The sequence below is a fragment of the Mastigoproctus giganteus genome, chromosome 3 (genome assembly GCF_048544385.1).
Source record: "Mastigoproctus giganteus isolate SK-2022 chromosome 3, ASM4854438v1, whole genome shotgun sequence".
NCBI classification, from domain to species: Eukaryota; Metazoa; Arthropoda; class Arachnida; order Uropygi; family Thelyphonidae; genus Mastigoproctus; species Mastigoproctus giganteus.
The window spans coordinates 185,424,188-185,442,075 of record NC_143577.1 but is presented as its reverse complement, the minus strand read 5'-3'; the positions used below and the strand labels follow the sequence as shown (position 1 = coordinate 185,442,075).

The 17,888-nt window shown below is 36.8% G+C and overlaps 1 protein-coding gene across 1 annotated transcript in view; it reads right to left on the bottom strand.

Annotated features, from left to right (window-relative positions):
• The window catches only part of LOC150088464 (DNA mismatch repair protein Mlh3-like), a 186,186-nt gene extending 181,361 nt beyond the window's left edge, over positions 1-4,825 (bottom strand). The window contains exon 1 of the mRNA XM_090370784.1: positions 4,768-4,825. The gene's annotated coding sequence lies outside the window, so the exon portion shown is untranslated. The remainder of the gene's footprint in view (positions 1-4,767) is intronic.
• Positions 4,826-17,888: the final 13,063 nt, after the last annotated feature.

Genomic DNA, 17,888 nt, shown 5'->3' with positions numbered 1-17,888 from the left:
TTTTCCTAGAGGCTCACCTCTGATATAAGTTTCCAGGGCCGTGCCAAGCCACTTTAGTACCTGAGACAAGAATGAAAAATTGCACCAAGTTCTCAACTGACTGATGGTAGGCATCTTTCTAGCAGTTGAATTTTCTGTTCGGCCAGTTGTTTGATGACAGGTATTTAATTAGGATGAGAAAATGTTACACACGGCTTCGTGTCATCCACATAAAACAGAAAGCCCAATTATGATGCAAAGAAGGGCTCAGGAGCTGTAGCAAAATCAAAGGGAAAGGACACTTCCCTGTGGTACTCCTTTGGTGACTAGGCATGTATATTGAAAGTTTTGGTGACTAACCAGCAGATGTCTAGGTTTAAGAATTTCTTACAAATTTTGTAGAGCATTACTTGTGTAATACTGAAATGATTCTCCAAAATATATATTTATGCATCAATACCAACATAGGCTGCTTTCACATCAAAGGAGATGACATCAAGTTACACCTTTAATACCTTCAGATGCTTACATCTTGGTATTGGGTGCACAAAGTACAGGGTTGTTAAAATTAAAGTATCCCTATGTACAGGGCTCTGGAGCAAGTTCTAAGGCTCGTACTGAAGAGAAATTTGGACAAACAGATACAATAATGAATGCGTATTTATTGGAGAAAAAAATTAGTTACAAAATTTGTCACTATGTCACTGTGGCAATACAAATCACTCGAACAGCTATACTTGTTCAATGTATCCTCCATTTTGGTCAACAACAGTTTCCATTCGAAGAACAGCATTTTCTACAGCAAAACTTAACATGTCAACTGCAATAGCCCGCACATGACGTCTAATGCTGTCCTTCAGATCTGCCACAGTTTGACATCCTTCCTGATACACCTGGTTCTTCAAAAAACCCACAACCAGAAGTCGCATGGGGTGAGGTTTGGTGATCAATGTGGCCAAGATGTCTGGAAACAACGGCTGATGACCCATTCATCGTAAAGTGTTGCCTTAGCAATCTTTGTACACAATGGTGGATATGGAGTGGCACACCATCTTGCATGAATATGGTACCCACATTGTTGCAGCTCTGGTATTGTGAAATTTGCCAACATTTCATAATATCGCTGTCCAGTGACAGAACAGGTGGGAGGATCCGGTAGGTGTTACCTGTTCAAAAAAAATATGGTCCAATCGTGAATGTGGCCATAAATCCACACCACACTGTCACTTTTGGAGAATGCAATGGGACCCCTTGGATAACTCGAGGGTTTTCTGTTGCCCAAATGCGACAGTTGTGTATATTCACTTGTCCATTTAAGAAGAAGTGGGCTTCATCACTCCAAAGGATGTTCCATGGCCAAGTGATATCCACTATAATTCACACTAGAAACTGAAGTGTGTATGTAAAACGAATATTTGCATCACCATGCTTTAGCTTCTGTAGCATGTGCATCTTGTAAGGATAGTACCAGCTGACACATTACTAGCCTCAGAGTGTAATATGGCATGTCCACTTCACGAGAAACATGTGGCACACTTGCGCTACCACATGGAGATTGACTTGATAAATCCATGACAGCCACATCTTCAACACGAGAGGAGTCCACTTGTTTTCAACCTCTACCTGGTTGAACACTAAGGTGTCCTGTTGCTTCAAATTTTGCAATCATTTTGCAGACAGCACAAACAGTCATAGGTCCACACCTTATATGCTTCTGATGCCGGAATTCTCTGATAGCCACAGCTGCATTGTTGCTGTTCTGATAGTACAGGTGCATTGTTGCTGTTCTGATAGTACAGCTTCACTTTTGACAAAGTATGATAACAAACTTCACTTGATGACAAAGTATGATAATAGTGCCTTTTTGTGCAATGTTGTTGGCACTGCTGCTGTAGTGCAGGCAAACATCTACTGTATGATTTTGAAGAGACTACTTTGCTTTTATACAGTACAGAAGAGCTGAGTAGTGGCACTGTGGCAATAACTTACGATTATGCAAATAATGTAAGTTATTTGCATAATCGTAAGTTATTGCCACAGAGACAGTTACGTGCCATACAGTGACAAATTTTGTAACTAATTTTTTTTTTTTCCAATAAAAGGCGAGCGCATTCTTCATTGTACCTGTTGTCCAAGTTACTCTTCAGTACGAGCCTTAGAACTCACTCTAGAGCCCTCTACATAGGGATACTTTAATTTTAACAACCCTGTATGTGTTCCAAATTTTTAGAGAATTTGTACTGGTCTGGTGATGATTTTACAAAATATGCACCAGGATATCCACAATGTAGAAGCTGCATTGTTGCAAAATGAAGGGTGGAAATCTGACTGTAACTACTGCTAACTTTTGAAGTAGGTAGCTTCTTTATAATAGTGTTCAGTTACTCTCTGGAGATGGCGAAATCAGTGAGTACTGCTTTGGCCCCTACTACTGGAAAGACAGGCTGGTTAAATTGCACATTAGGCTGCTCAAAGGCTAATTTTACCCATTCTATCAAGGTCTCTTCCACTGTAGACTTTTTTGAATAAAAGAATATTCTTTTTAACCTGATATTTAATCATCCAGGTTCAAAGCAATCCCATGAAACTGGGTTTTGTGCTTTATCTACTCCATCCACAAGGCTGAAACTCATAATACCTGTTGAAAATGTTTTCTTTGAATTGTCTGTTAATTATAACTCAATTAGGAAAAATTCATGTTATGGGTGGGGGGTTAAAAAAGATTTATATTCATCTAGAATTAGTTGTGATAAAAAGATGAAATTATTTTATTTGATACCTTGAAATGTATAGCAACCATTCAAATTTTGTTTTCGAATTGACAATTTTTTATTTTTATTTGCATGCTGAATGGTGTGAAGTGTCAGAATGGATAAAGTGGAACACAGACCAGTGATTCAGTTACTTTTTCTACAAGGGAAAGCATCCAAAACAAAATGGTAGCTGTTTATGGAGGAAGATGCCAGATATTTCAAACAGCAGTATTTCACAGGTACACATGCTCACCACAAGAAACTACACTTTGCATGGGCATGTCAGCACCAAGACTGGACCACTGACATGTGGAAATCTGCCAATGAATCCCGTTTCCAACTCTATCATGCTGATGGGCATATCTGCATTTGGAGAACGCAACATCAGGCCACGGCACCTGGATACACTGTTGGTGTTCAATAGGTTGGAGGCAGTGGCATTATGGTTTAGGGATTGTTTTTGTGGCATTCCCTGTGTGCTTTGCTCATGGTTAATCGACAGCTTGATGAGAACACATACCTATTTATCATTGCTGACAAAGTACACCCTTTCATGAAGACAATATATCCAGAGTCTATCACGAGACAACATGCAATGCCACAAGGCCTGGCAAGTTGTTTCAGGAACATGACAATAAATTCTTTATCCTCCCATGACGAGCCAACTCACCCAATCTCAACCAAACTGAAACACCGTGTGGAAGTCATGCCAAGACATGTAAAGGGTGTATTAGGTAGGTGTTGCTAATGCAAGGCCAACTCTGTGTATTTTAAATACTCAAGAAATTTAAATACTGTATATGATTTTTTTTTTCATTCTGTAATTTAACATTTCAAACTAAAATGGTTAGGGAAGGATGTTAAGTGGTTTCTATCCATTTAAATTATAATATATCTAAATTACCACTCTTATACCATGTGGAGTTTTAATATATTTTATTTAGGTAACACCTAAATAAAATTACCTACATTACCTAAATAAACAACTAAATAAAATATATTAAAACTCCACGTGGTATTAGAGTGGTAATTTAGATATATTATAATTAAAATTTCAAACTAAAATTAGAATCATTATAATTTGTTTTCATTCTTCAATTATTGCTTTTCTTTTCTTTTTTAACTTTACTCAGGTGTTAAAATCAAAATTGAGTCTACAATTTCATCCAACAAAAAAATTCCAATGAATTCCTACAGGTTTTTCACAATTGATAAATTAAATTAATATTAATAAAATTAAATTAACGTTCTGTGAAGTGCTGCTGAAGATCCCAAGAAAAATTAAGTGTGGGAGGATGACAGCACAATTTAAAAAATTAATCTGTTATAGATGCAAGAACAGATCACATTATTTCTAAAACTGACGTTTTTTTAAATATTGCCATTCCGAGAGTGAAACCAAACAAAATGAAAAAATAAACAAAACTTCATTCTTTGTTTTTCTACTCCATAGTGGAAGTCATAAAGCAGCCAACGGAGTTTATGGATTCGCTGAAACAAACGGGGCAAAAAGAATTATTGTCCCACATAATTCATTAAAATTATGTTGTTGTTTTTTTATTTTTAACTGCTACACGATAATTAAAGCTTAATGGTTTTCTTCATTTCCCCTCCTTCAGCCCCCCTCACCCCTTTAGACAATCCTGAGAACGCCTAGTTGGAAAATTTTTTTGGTAGCGAATATCCAAGGTGTTTAAAGAGCCTAATTTACTTATGTTGAGACTGATGGCTTCCTCAACTGGGGCCGTGCATCCAATTCACCCCTCCCATTTGCACGGCCCTGAACAGTACAATATGTGGAGGTGCGTCGGCTCGATCCCGCAGTATAATTAACGCAAATACACATTACTAGGCTATAATCATGGCAAAAGTAACAACTCTCAGTACAAGCCATAACAGCATCAAAACTGGATTTTTCAGGTTTATAATAAAAAATAAACAAAAACAGTTCTCAACCCTCACTGTATTAAAGGCCGACATTGGTGATTATATAAAATCATGTGGGTCGTCATTTGTATTAATATTCAATATTTACCTTTCCTATGTTTAATTATATTACTGAAATATCGTTAAGTAAAATAATTTAATATGACGTCGACTCTAGACAAGCGTGCGAAAATTATATAATATTTTTCTGACTCGAACAAGTATTCTTTCACACCAGAAATAATTCTGTGCTACACATTGCTAATCAGCCCTCTACAGAAAAAATAATATACACTAGTAACTTGCATATTTAACATTGCAGTTACACTCCCGCCTAGTTTGGAATCACATTTCATTTTTCTGAATTTTCAAAGTTTTTATTAAAATATGACCAGCTTCTTTACCAATTATTATTAAGATACAGTATATTATGTTTTATATTTAAAATAATCAAAAAACTTAAATAATATTTAAGAAAATTCTAAAATATTCCAGTAAGATTCCTGAATGTGGTAGAACATTGTACTGGTTCTAGGATATTTTAGAGAGTGGAAGTATTGTTTCAATATTACAGAAAACTGTAGATGATTCTAGAGTGTTTTGCAATAATATAGATTGAGGAGCAAGACCTGTAACTTATAAAATCGAACACCCGTCATTTCAGAAAGAGTGTTTGGTGTCAGTTGCATGTGCTTCGTGATAAATAAGACAAGAAATAAGGAACTGAGTATTGAAAAACTAGGTGTTTAATTTTTGGTGGAGCAGAAACTACGATTCCATGATCTGCAGAGTGGAGACTGCAGTTTAAATGAAAAACCACGATCAGCACGACCGCGCGTAACAACGGAAGTACAAGGTAAGACCATAACTCTGATTTATGTGTTATGGTCTTACCACGTCTACTTCCACTGTAAAACTTCGTCTTAAACAAGCATTACCTCATGGTCTTCTAATGGTCTGAAAACCATTACTGAAATCAGAAAATCGAAAGAAACAGTTGGCTTAGGCTAAGAGCTATCAACATTCAACAATTGAAGAATGGAAAAAAGTACTGTGGCGAGAGAAATAAAAATTTGAAAATTTTGCATCCAAGCGTAGAGTTTATATGCGACAGTCAACTGAAGAAAATATGGCGCCACATTGTTTATGCTTATAGTCAATCACAATGGTGGTTCCATCATGATTTCGGGTTACTAATACTTCTGTGGAGTGGGCGAAATTGTCAGAATTGAAGGAATTTTAAGAAAACATATAAAAGAAGCTATAAAAATATTCTTGAATATTCTCTGGACTTCGACTATGTGGAAGAAATTTTATATAACAACAAGACAATGACCCGAAGCATAATTCGAAGTTGTGAAGGAACTTTCTATAAACTAAACAGGAGGTTGCAAATTATGATATGGCCAGCCCAATCGCCATACCTAAACCAAATATAGCTTTTATGGGATCATCTAGACTGTCAGGTCCAGAAGTCTGCCCATGTTTAGAAAAATTTATGGAAATCTGAATGTGATTAACATCATTCCAAACGATCTGAAATCAGATCGTTTGGAATGATGTTAGTCAAGACACTATTATAAAAATTAATTGCCAGAATGTCACATCCATGTATAGGAGTGGTAAATTCTCTGGAGGATATTTTGATGAAAATTCAGTATAATTATTTATTATTATTATTATTATTACTAGACATAGTGCAAGGAAGCCTGAGGCTTATGCTGCACCAGCCAAAAAAAATTTCCGAGTTACCCTGAGAGAGAGAGAAGTAGAAGGGAATCACCAAGAAAGAGAAGAATGATGATATCCAGCTCAGGACCCTGGGTGTGCCAAGCCCATACTCACCAGATGTGAGCCCCTGGGGTCTTTTTGTTAATATTAATCATCTCAATATTTTATTATGAATTTTTCAATGGGGAAACTTACAAAAAACTTAAAATACTTTGTGGCGTTTTTTTTTTTATATATATATTAAACTTTATTGTCATAAATTAAAAAAAAACATGACGAAAACTGTTTTCATATGCTGTGATTCCCAATTGTTTAGCAGGAGTGCTAGAGTAGTAGTTTTTTTTTTTTTTAAGAACATTCTGCGAATAAGGCCACATTGCTCCATATATACTGTCTGAACGAAAAACCCGAGTTTCCGGGAGGAAAAACCATGCACCCTTACCTGAGATGGACTAACGCAGCCACTTTGTGAAAAAGGCCCATAAAAATTCCTCACGTCATCAACGGGACTTGAACTCAAGGTGTAGGGAGGATGGCGATTTTACTAACTGTGCGACCACGAGGGCTAGTATCATACCATGAACGATATGTAGATATGCAGTTGCACCAGGACTTGAGCTCGCGGGAAGAGAAACAAAAGGAAATATAAAAATGAGAACGTTATAACGTTGCTCAGTGTCGTTACGATACCCACTTAATGTGTGTTATTCGTGGGAATGTACACAGGATATTCTTTGATTGGATAATGGAATCAGAGACGCTGCTTAACGAAAATTGTTTTTTTTTTTTTTTTTTGTATTTTTTTTAATGTAGACTGAAGCTTGACATCACTTGAACGTTCTTTGTATGAGAACGGCTACTTTCCCTCCTCTCTCTCTTTCTCCAACTATTAACATATTTATCATGAAACATTTTCAAATAGTAACGTTTGAAATACTAATCTGGGGCTATTTTTCATTTTAAAAATGGCACAATTACTGTAACATGCGAACTGTGTTCAAGTTATGAGGTCTCCAAATTTATTTCAAATTAAAAAAAAATTCATAGGGGTATGAAAAAAACAATTCTACCCTCGTCTAAGGGTTGCATGGTTTTTTTATACTTTGGTCAAAGATGTGTTTAGCACATTGGTGAATGGCCGAAGCGGCTGCTCGTCGGTTAGGAAAGTTCTACTACAAAGATTATCATTCTTCGTTTTAACTGTAAACGATGCATAAGACAACATGGATTCCACTGCTCAATGCCGAAACCAAGCATCAATCCTCCCAAAAAAGGAAAAGATGTTCCACGCTTACAGAAGTAGCTTCGGTAAAAAGGTGTTGCGAAAGTACGGATAAAAATTATGCTTATTATTAGAGCAATCTTTACATATTCTGTTCTCAAGAGTACGACAATAAGAAGTTATTTTTAATGGTTATTTTAGATATTCTGTTCTCAAGATCCTGACAGTAAAAGAAAAGCCGCACAATGAGATTCTTCCTACAAATGAAAAAAAAAAAAAAAGTATACGGGAAGAAAATGTTTCTCCCAACGCATAAGAAGAAACATCCACACGATCCGGATCATATAACATACCATCAGGACAATGTCCAGCCCAATTGTGCACTTTCTTTTTACAAAAAATAAATCTGCGGTTATCCTACATCCTCCATACTTTCCTGGCCTTGCACCTGACTTTGGGTTATTTTCAACGGTGACGGTTGCTATTTGTCGCAGAACTTTTCCTAGCGGATAGCAGCTACAGTGACGGACCGAAAAACTGCATCACCTTACAAAAAGAAACATTTGTAGTGAAACGCATAAGATATTGTTTGAATGCAGTCATTTTGTTTGTTGCAAGGCAAATGTATTGCGTCAGATTTCTTCTATTGCATCACACAAAAAAATGATTGTAATCAAACAATATCTGATGCGTTTCACTACAAATGTTACTTTTTTTTTAAGGTGATGCATTTTTTGTCCGCCATTATAGCTGCTTTCCGCTAGGAAAAGTACCAGGTATTGCATCAGCCGTTTCTATAAATATGGTGTTGGAAAGGTATACACGCTGATTAGTATCCTGTTTTGCGTAGGTGCAAGCATGGCTCTATATGTTCAGTTGACAGCAAGAAAAAAGTGTAGCTGTTGCTCTGTCCCAGGAAGGGCTTTCTACGTGGGCTATCGCTGATAAAATAGGCTGCCACCAGTCAACAGTATTCCGGGTGCTGAAATTAAAGCGTGAAACCGGTGATGAGAAGAGAACAACTGCATCAGGCCGTAAGAGAGTGACTATGGCAGGGGTGGGCAACCCGCGGCCTTTGTCACACAAAGATGAAATAAATCATTAAATAATTAAATACTTTTAAACTAATATTTTTTAAAATTAAATATTCAAAACGTTTTAATAATAAAAAGCTTTATATTTTTTTTCACAATATAGAAACATTATGCAGATAATTAAAAAAGGAAAATACAAATTTTTTTATCTAAAAAGTAAAATATATCATGTTTAACTTTTTCTATTCATTTAAAAATCGTTTTTATGTACCACAAATGATAAAAAACGAAAGCTATTTAATAAAAGAAAAATTCTAATCCTCTGTTAAGTTTGTTAAAATTAAAAAAATATTTTAACAGAGTTAATAATTTGATGAAAATAGTTTTTTATTTTAAAATTTAAATTGTGACATAGTGATTTTTTTTATCTGTTGCTTTTATGTGCATATTTGTAACTGTGAATATTTTGACAACCGTATGTATTCTTGTCTTGAATTTTGTAATCCTGTAATTTCTTATGTTTGCTTTCACAATTGCTTAATTTTTAGATTGCCCGTCATGTCCAAAAAAGTTAAAAGGAAGTTGAATGAAGAAAACAGAACATTTAAAGAAGATTGGGAGATGCAGTATTTTCTTATTTCTGTGAAAGACAAAATGGTTGGTCGAGATTCAGTATCGGGTACAGCCAATGAGAACGGCTCAGATGGTCTAGATTCAGTATCGTCACAACCCATCAATCATAACTTTCCCCTCTCCTCGCCGCCATTTTTGGTGGCTTAACCCGATATTGAATCTTTACCGGAGCAGAAATATGTTGTATGTGACACTTCAAAGACTACATAACCGTATTGGACATGCTAATTGAAGAATACAATGATAGATTTTCTGATTTCGAAGAACATACTTTAGAAATGAAATTGGCGTATGAGCCACATTTAGTTGATATACTGACGGAACTAATTGAATTAGGAGAAAATAATATGATAAGGACTTTTTTTGATACAAAAAAGATCCTATTGAAATATGGAAAAATGCAATTGAATACCAACGTTTACGTCAACATGCTCGTCGACTGCTGTCTTCCTTTGCAACTACGTATTGTTGCGAGTTAATTTTTCATACCTTACACAAATTAAAAGTCATTTAAGGACTCAGATATCTGATATTCATTTAGAAGACCAACTCCAGTTGCATACAACTAAGATGGAGCCTAATATCCAGTTGTTATCTAATAAAAAACGAACCCAAAAATCTCATTAGTTAATTATCAAAAAAGATGTTTTGGCTGAAACCAATGCATTCTGATGAGTTTAGCTCATTAAAAATGTGCAATCGAAGTGGTTTCAGCCCAGACATCTTTTCTGGTAAACAACTCAACCACCAAAGCATCAAATCTTCAACTCATCAGTTAACTCATATTAAATTATTTTTTACAATAGTACAGTTTTTTCTAATTATTCTTGTATAATACACAGAGAGAATGTTAAATAATTGCTATAAATTTTCATTTGAATAACAATTTAGAAAATAATTTATTATCTTTATAATTATATATTTTTAAATTTTGTGTTCATATAAAATGTAGGTGGATGTATTATGATGAGAATATTGTAAATATCTATGTTTTATTGAAATTTATTTGCCTTTTCTATAGTTATATGTAATAAAATTTAACACTGATAAATAAGTATGTTTTACTTCGTAAGTAGTGGTTCGAAGGATCAGAAATAGTGGAAAGGACCTTCCACTATTTCCGAAAATGAATATGGCCTTTTATTCAAAAAAAGGTTGCCCACCCCACTATGCCTTCTCAAGATCGATATTTGAAATGATTGTCTTCATAATCGCCATGCTAGTGCTCCTGATCTAAAACTGTACTTTGAGATGGCCTCTGGTGTTGAAACAAGTGCACAAACTATCCAAAGACAGCTTTCAGAATGTGGTCTTCAATGCCAATCGGCCCAAGAAGAAGCCTTTGTGGACCCAACGAATGAGGAAGAAGCGACTTGCTTGGCTAAAACCCGTTTCTGGCCAAAAGAGCAATGGGACACCGTCATCTTTTCTGACGAATCTAAATTCAACCTGCATGGCTCGGATGGGAAGCAATATGTCAGAAGACGAAAATCGGAGGCATACCATCCTGACTGCATAACACTGACTGTAAAGTTCCCTGCTGGTCAGATGGTCTGCGGATGCATAACAAGCAAAGGGGTGGGGCAAATTAAGTTTATTAACGGAATGGTGAATGCAGAAACTTACACCGCTATCTTGGAGTGCCTGAAACCCGTTATTAGGGATTACCACTTAGACGTCCAAAACTGCATTTCTGAACAGGACTCAGCACGGCAAAATTGGCAAGTTTTATGATGTTTAGATTTAATGATGAGTTTGTATTCTTGTCTCACAAGGCTTAAAACATACTTAGAAATGCTGGCATTACAGTGTTGGACTGCCCAGGCAACAGTCTAGATTTGAACCCTATTGAAAATTGCTGGTACGTAATGTCTTCTAAAATTGCTCAGAAGAAGCCAAAAAGTAAGATTCAGTTGCAGGAGAGCATTGTAAGGGTGTGGTATGACGAAATTGGGCAACTGTATATCCAGAAGTTGATTAACTTTATGCCAGATCGTTGCAAGGGTGTAACTGCAGCTCGAGGAGAATTAACAAAATATTAAGGACTTGTTTTTCTGATTTATAGTACATAATACTATTACGTTAACTTATCATTTCAGTTTATAGATGTAAATGCAATAAAATGTATGTTCAGTTGTGATGATTGCCATTTGCATGATTTCTCATATTATTATTATCATTAGCCATATGGTGCAGGGAAGCCTGAGACTTTTGCTGAACCAGCCAAAAAAAAAAAAAAAAAATTCTGAGTTACCTTGATGGCTAAACACCTCCAAACAGTGCTTTGCAGTGATCTTCACACCTTAAAAAAGTATGTCAAAAATTACTTATTTTTTATTTTTGTATCTTGTGTATTTTATGAGAAATATCTTTGGAGATCTTAACTTGAATGCATATCTTTCTGGGATCTAAAATAATTTTTTCGCATGCATAATTTTTATTAAAAAACAAAAAAACATGGGCAATCATTTCATTATGATGGTTTATTTACATACATTTAATCTGAAACGTATACACATGCTAAGTCTTACTTATGAAACTGAACGTAAGAGATACGCTTTTTAGTGATTATTTTCCATTGTGCCAACCTTACTAATATCTCATAAAATTAAGAAAATAATGACTTATTAAATGCGTTGTGTAAAGAATCTTCTTGTAATTTATAAATAAAATGGCACTGTTGTAAAAAAAAGCATGACAATCGGGCGGCATTTTTTGAGACAAGACCTAAGGGGTTCACATCTGGTAAATTTGGGTTTGGCAAACACGGTCCTGAGCTGGATATCACATCCTTCTCTTTCTTGGTGATTCCTCTCTCTCTCTCTCAAGGTAACTTGGGAAATTTTTTGGCTCGTGCAGCATAAGCCTCGGGCTTACTTGCATCATATGGCTAATAATAATAATTATAAAAAAAGTTGGAATTCTGTTAAAAATGGGACATCTTGCCATCCTTAATTACAAAAGAACTACTATTTAATCTAATAGAACTGAAAATGCAATTGTAGTAGTAGTAGTAGTAGTGGCATGTGATGCAAGAAAGCAAGTGTATGAGCTTATGCAGCATCAGACGAAAAAAAAAAAAAAAAAAATCACACCATTCCCTCCAAATGCCTGTCCAGTTCCTCCTTAAATTTATTCAACCTATCAACTTCCACAACAACAGATGGAAGTTTGTTCCAGCAGTTAACCAACCGCTGGCTAAAGGCAAATTTCCGCACATCTATTCTACATCTCTCCTTTCTTAATTTGAATTTATGCCCCCTTAGGTTCATAATCTGAACTAGTGGAAGGATCCCATCAGAATTCAGCGTGCTCAACACATTCAAGGCCTTATACACCTCAATCAGATCACAGTGCAGGTGCCTAGTCTCCAGCCACTGCAATTTGCAAAACTTAAGCCTCTCTTGGTAAGAGGATCCCTTCATTCCCCTCATCAATCTTGTTGCCCTTCTCCGTACACGCTCAAGCAAATCTACATCCTTCCTAAAATGAGGTCTCCAGACCTGTACGCAGTACTCAAGGAGTGGCCTGACCATTGCCTTATACAGAGGGACAATCACCTCCTTTTCCCTGCTAGCAAAATTCCTATATATCATTGACAAAACCCCATGACCTGCCCAGCCCTGGCAGCCTGTCTGCATTGCTCAGAAATCTTCATATCTGACTGCACAATTACTCCCAGGTCTTTTTCATTTTCTACCACCTTAAGTGTAGTACCAAACAGTTGGTATGTTTCTCTGGGGTTACTTCTACCCATATGCAGTACTTTGCATTTGTCAAGGTTAAACTTCAGTTGCCACTTCTTAGCCCATCTGCCCAAATTATCTAAATCCTGTTGCAGTAGCACACTGCCATTGCTGTCATTAACAACCCTGCCAACCTTTGTATCATGGCAGCATAGTGCCACTACTGACACTATGCTGCTGCAACAGGATCTGGAAAGGTTGAGCAGATGGGCTGAGAGGTGGCAAATGAAGTTTAACATTGACAAATGTAAAGTACTACATATGGGAAACAGCAACCCCAGAGCAACGTATCAACTATGTGGTACTACACTGACAGTGGTAGAGAATGAAAAGGACCTGGGGGTAATTGTGCAGGCAGATATGAAGTTCTCTGAGCAGTGCAGACGGGTTGCAAGAGTAGCTCATGGTGTCTTGTCAATGATATACAGAAATTTTTCTAGCAGGGATAAGGAGGTGATTATTCCCTTGTATAAGGCAATGGTCAGGCCACACCTTGAGTACTGTATACAGGTCTGAAGGCCTCATTTCAAGAAGGATGTGGAGCTGCTGGAACGAGTACAGAGAAGGGCAACAAGATTAGTGAATGGAAGAATGGGGTACTCTTACGAAGAAAGGCTTAAGTTTTGCAAATTACAGTGTGTGGAGACTAGGCACCAGCGAGGTGATCTGATACAGGTGTATAAAGCCTTGAATGGTTTGAGCATGCTCAATGCTGATGGGATTCTTCCTCTTGCTCAGAATAATCACCTGAGAGGGCATAAATTCAAATTGAGGAAAGACAGATGTAGGATAGACGTGCAGAAATTTGTCTTTAGCCAGCGGGTGGTTGATTGATTGAACAAACGTCCATCCCTTGTCTTGGAAGTTGATAGCCTAAATAAATTTAAGACGCAGCTGGACAGGTATTTCGAATGAATGGAGGGGTGAAGTGGAAGTGGTTTTTTTTTTTTTTTTTTTTGGCTGATGCTACATAAGCTTACTTTCTTGCATCATATGTCTCTACTAATGCTAATGCTAAATCATCTGCAAACTTCGACATTAAGCCTGATATACCTTCATCAATATCATTGATAAATATAGAAAACAACAGTGGACCCAACACCGAACCCTGTGGGACTCCACTAATAACATTAGTCCACGAAGAGCAGCACCCATTGATTACCACTTTCTGTCTTCAGCGCCTCCGTAATCAGGTGGGAAGGAGCAGCACTGTGTAGCACACACTTCTTGATTAGACCGGGGTTCGAGCCCGTCACTACTAAATATGGAGGATGCGGAAAGGTCAGCAAATGACCACCGTATATATCCCCGGAGCAATATGGCCTTAATTGCTAATGCTCCTAAAAACCAAACAACAACATCTCTGTCTTCTCCCACTTAACCATCCTTTTATCCATTGTAGCAACTTACCCTTAATACCATTCTGCTCAAATTTGTACAATTGTCTTCCATGTGCAACAGTGTCAAAAGCTTTCCTGAAATCCAAATATATGATATCAACATTGTTTTTTGCATCCAGTTCCTTTGTAACCACATCATAATATCCTATCAAATTTGTCAGACAAGACTTTCCCTTAACAAACCCATGCTGTGTCTGAATTATTGCTGTAGTCTTGTCTAGATGATCCTGCAATGCATCTTTAACCAGTGACTCCATTATTTTACCCGGAACAGAAGTTAAACTAACTGGTCTGTAATTACTCATGTCACCCTTCGATCCCCCTTTGTGAGTTGGGGATACATTTGCACATCTCCAGTCAGTGGGAACCTCCCCTGAGTCCAAGGATGCTCCCATAATTATGGCTAAGGGTTTGCTTAGTTGCTTTGCCGCCTCCTTTAATATAACTGGATAGATCCCATCCACCTCAGGTGTTTTTCTTGTTTAACTTCAACAATGTCTCCTCCACTTTGCTCTCAGTTATTACAAAATCATTAAGTATCCTGCTACAATTTGATAACCTTCTGCCATTTTCAAACCTTAATAATTCCTCATGTGAATGTAGATGCAAAATACTCATTCAGTTTGTTTGCTATCTGAGCAGGATCATCAACAGTCGAACCATCGATGTCAAGTGGACCAATCAGATTCATCCCCTTCCTTTTAGAGTTTATATAAGTAAAGAAATCCTTGCTGTTTTTCTTAGCATCTTTTGCCAAGGATTTCTCGTAATCTGCCTTCACCTGCATAACCTCCTTTGTGACCTGATTACAGACTAGCTTATATTTGCCATAGGCTTCTGAGTCGCTTGATAATTTATATGCATCCCATGCATTTTTCTTCTCTGTTACGAGTCTCATTAGTTCATTTGATAACCATTTAGGTCTAAACCTTGAACAATATTTCTTAATAGGTATGACACTTTTAGTAGCATCCATGATTAATTCCTTTAATGCTTCCCACTTAGAATTTACTGTTGGTAACATCGTCAGTTGATCCCACTGTACAGAATTTAAAAACTTTCTGAGACCACTGTACTCACCTTTATGGTAGCAAAAACCCTTTCCTTTACCCATGATGGAATTAAATCTTTAAGTAAATCCCACATCAGTACACTGTGGTCACTGCTACCTAGTGGTTCCTTTATCTGCAAATTCTTAATACACGAATGATCACTGCTGATAACCAAATCAAGAGTATTACTCTCTCTGGTTGCCTTTCGAACATGCTGCTGCAGAAAACAATCATCCAATAAATCCACAAAAGTCTGACTAGTGTGTGGGTGATCAACCCACAAGTTCCAGTCAATATCTGGGAAGTTAAAATCCCCCATTATAAGACATTCCGATTTACTAGCCCACTCTATTTCTCTGTACAATTGTTCATTGTACTCATTCGAGTCATTAGGCCTATAACACACTCCTACTCTTATTTTTGCTTTCGCAGTGCTTATGTCACACCAAACTGACTCAACAGTGCACTGTTCATCTATATCAACTGGGTGGACCTAAATTATAGGTTCTAGACAATTCATATTTGAATTGTCCAGGACATTCGACTCTGAATATGATGCAAGCATATGATATTAAACTGTAAAACAGAGAATCAGGTAGGCGAAGAAAGTGCACACAATGACACTAGTACCAGGTCTAATCTAACACAGTAGGCAATACACAAGGACAAATCCAGAATATTTTTCTAGTGGAGAGCAGTATAATGACGATGTATTTCTGGAGATGAGGAATTATAACGATGATGATAAATGGAACTGAAAGCAATTCAAAAATTAAGCTAGAATTTTTAAGTTTCTTTATATAATATACGAGTCAGCCATGCATAAGTGGCATCTCCCTTCCCCATACAGTAATGGACTAATCCGTGAAACTGATAAAGACTGAAGTGCGGAAGTTGTTGTTATTATCAGGGCTGGGCCGTCCCGAGGGTGCGAGGGGGGTGCACTGCACCGGATGCCAACATTCAAGGGCTGCCTGAATACCTAAAAATTACATATACATATGAAGAAAATTTTAAAGGGGATGCCAAATTTCAATTGACACCATGGCACCATATACCCTAGGAATGCCCCTGGTTATTGTAGGCTTTAGGAGTATCAGCCACTAAAGTCATATTGCTTTTTATATACTGTAAACTGTGTGTTCTGTGGTCGATTTTTTTTCACTAGACAAAAACCCTTGTTTCCAGGAGAAAAACCATGGTGCCCTTGCCTAAGATGGATTAATTCAACAAAGTTCTGAAAAAGCCCCATAAAAATTACTAATGTCATTAGGTCTTTTCCTCCTGCTGTATGGAGGATGGCAATTCTACTGTCACCCACAAGAGCCTCAAAGTGGAGAATGGCTCATATAAGATAGTAGTTTGTTCACATGACCATCAGTTTTTAGGTGTCTGCGAGAAAGAATGGGTCAGTGTTGAGATCATTCTGATTTCGAATGTAGATTGATTATGGGACAAGACAAGCAGCTGCCAGGATCTGAATAATTACACAAGGAAACTTTTCACAAAGTGGATGAGTTACTCTGTCTCAGGTGAGAACAACATGGTTTCTTCCGGTACTCGGGTTTTTCGTCCAGCAAACAGGAAATCGACCACATAATACCGAAGTTCACAGATATATCATTTAAGTAAAATTAAAGGCATCATAACAGTATAGTAATCTATATAATATTGGTGTAAACACACCATACACAACTCTCAAACAAAAAACTACGTTAGTAATGTGAAGAGCATCATTTTATCTGTATCTCATATTGTGCTTTTCCTTCACAAGTTGCCATGTATTGTACTACTTCGAATAATTAACGCTTCACTAAAAGAGAAGACTATTGTTACTTATTCTCAGTGGACACCACCACCCAGATGGCACTGTTTCAAGGCTTGTTTGTATATGTGTGGGATAATAACTCTACTAGACTACTAGATAATAACTCTACTAGACTACTAGATAATAACTCTCCTACAACTCTAATAACTCTACTATCCACTTGTCTCTATTGACTTAGAAAGCAAAAAGTAAAGGGGAAAGTTATAGTAGGAGTGGAAGAAGAAAAGAAACAGACAGTAACCCCTTCAACTCACACCACTCAAAAACACATAACTTCCTCGAATAGGCATCGTTACTCCAGTAGAGAAGACTGTTTTTATCTATTCTCGGAAACTCCGTGAATATCAGGCTTTCCCTGGTGATCGTTTTGAGGCTTGTTGGCCTTTAATGAAGGAAGGGCACAATATGAGATACAGATAAAATTATGCCCTTCATACTACTAATGTAGTTTTTTTTTTAAGAGTTGTGTATGGTGGGTTTACACCAATATTATATAGATTATTATACTCTTAAAGATATGATACCTTGTTGCATTTAATTTTAATTAAATATTATCACGTACACCTTCTGGCATCTCTCATATT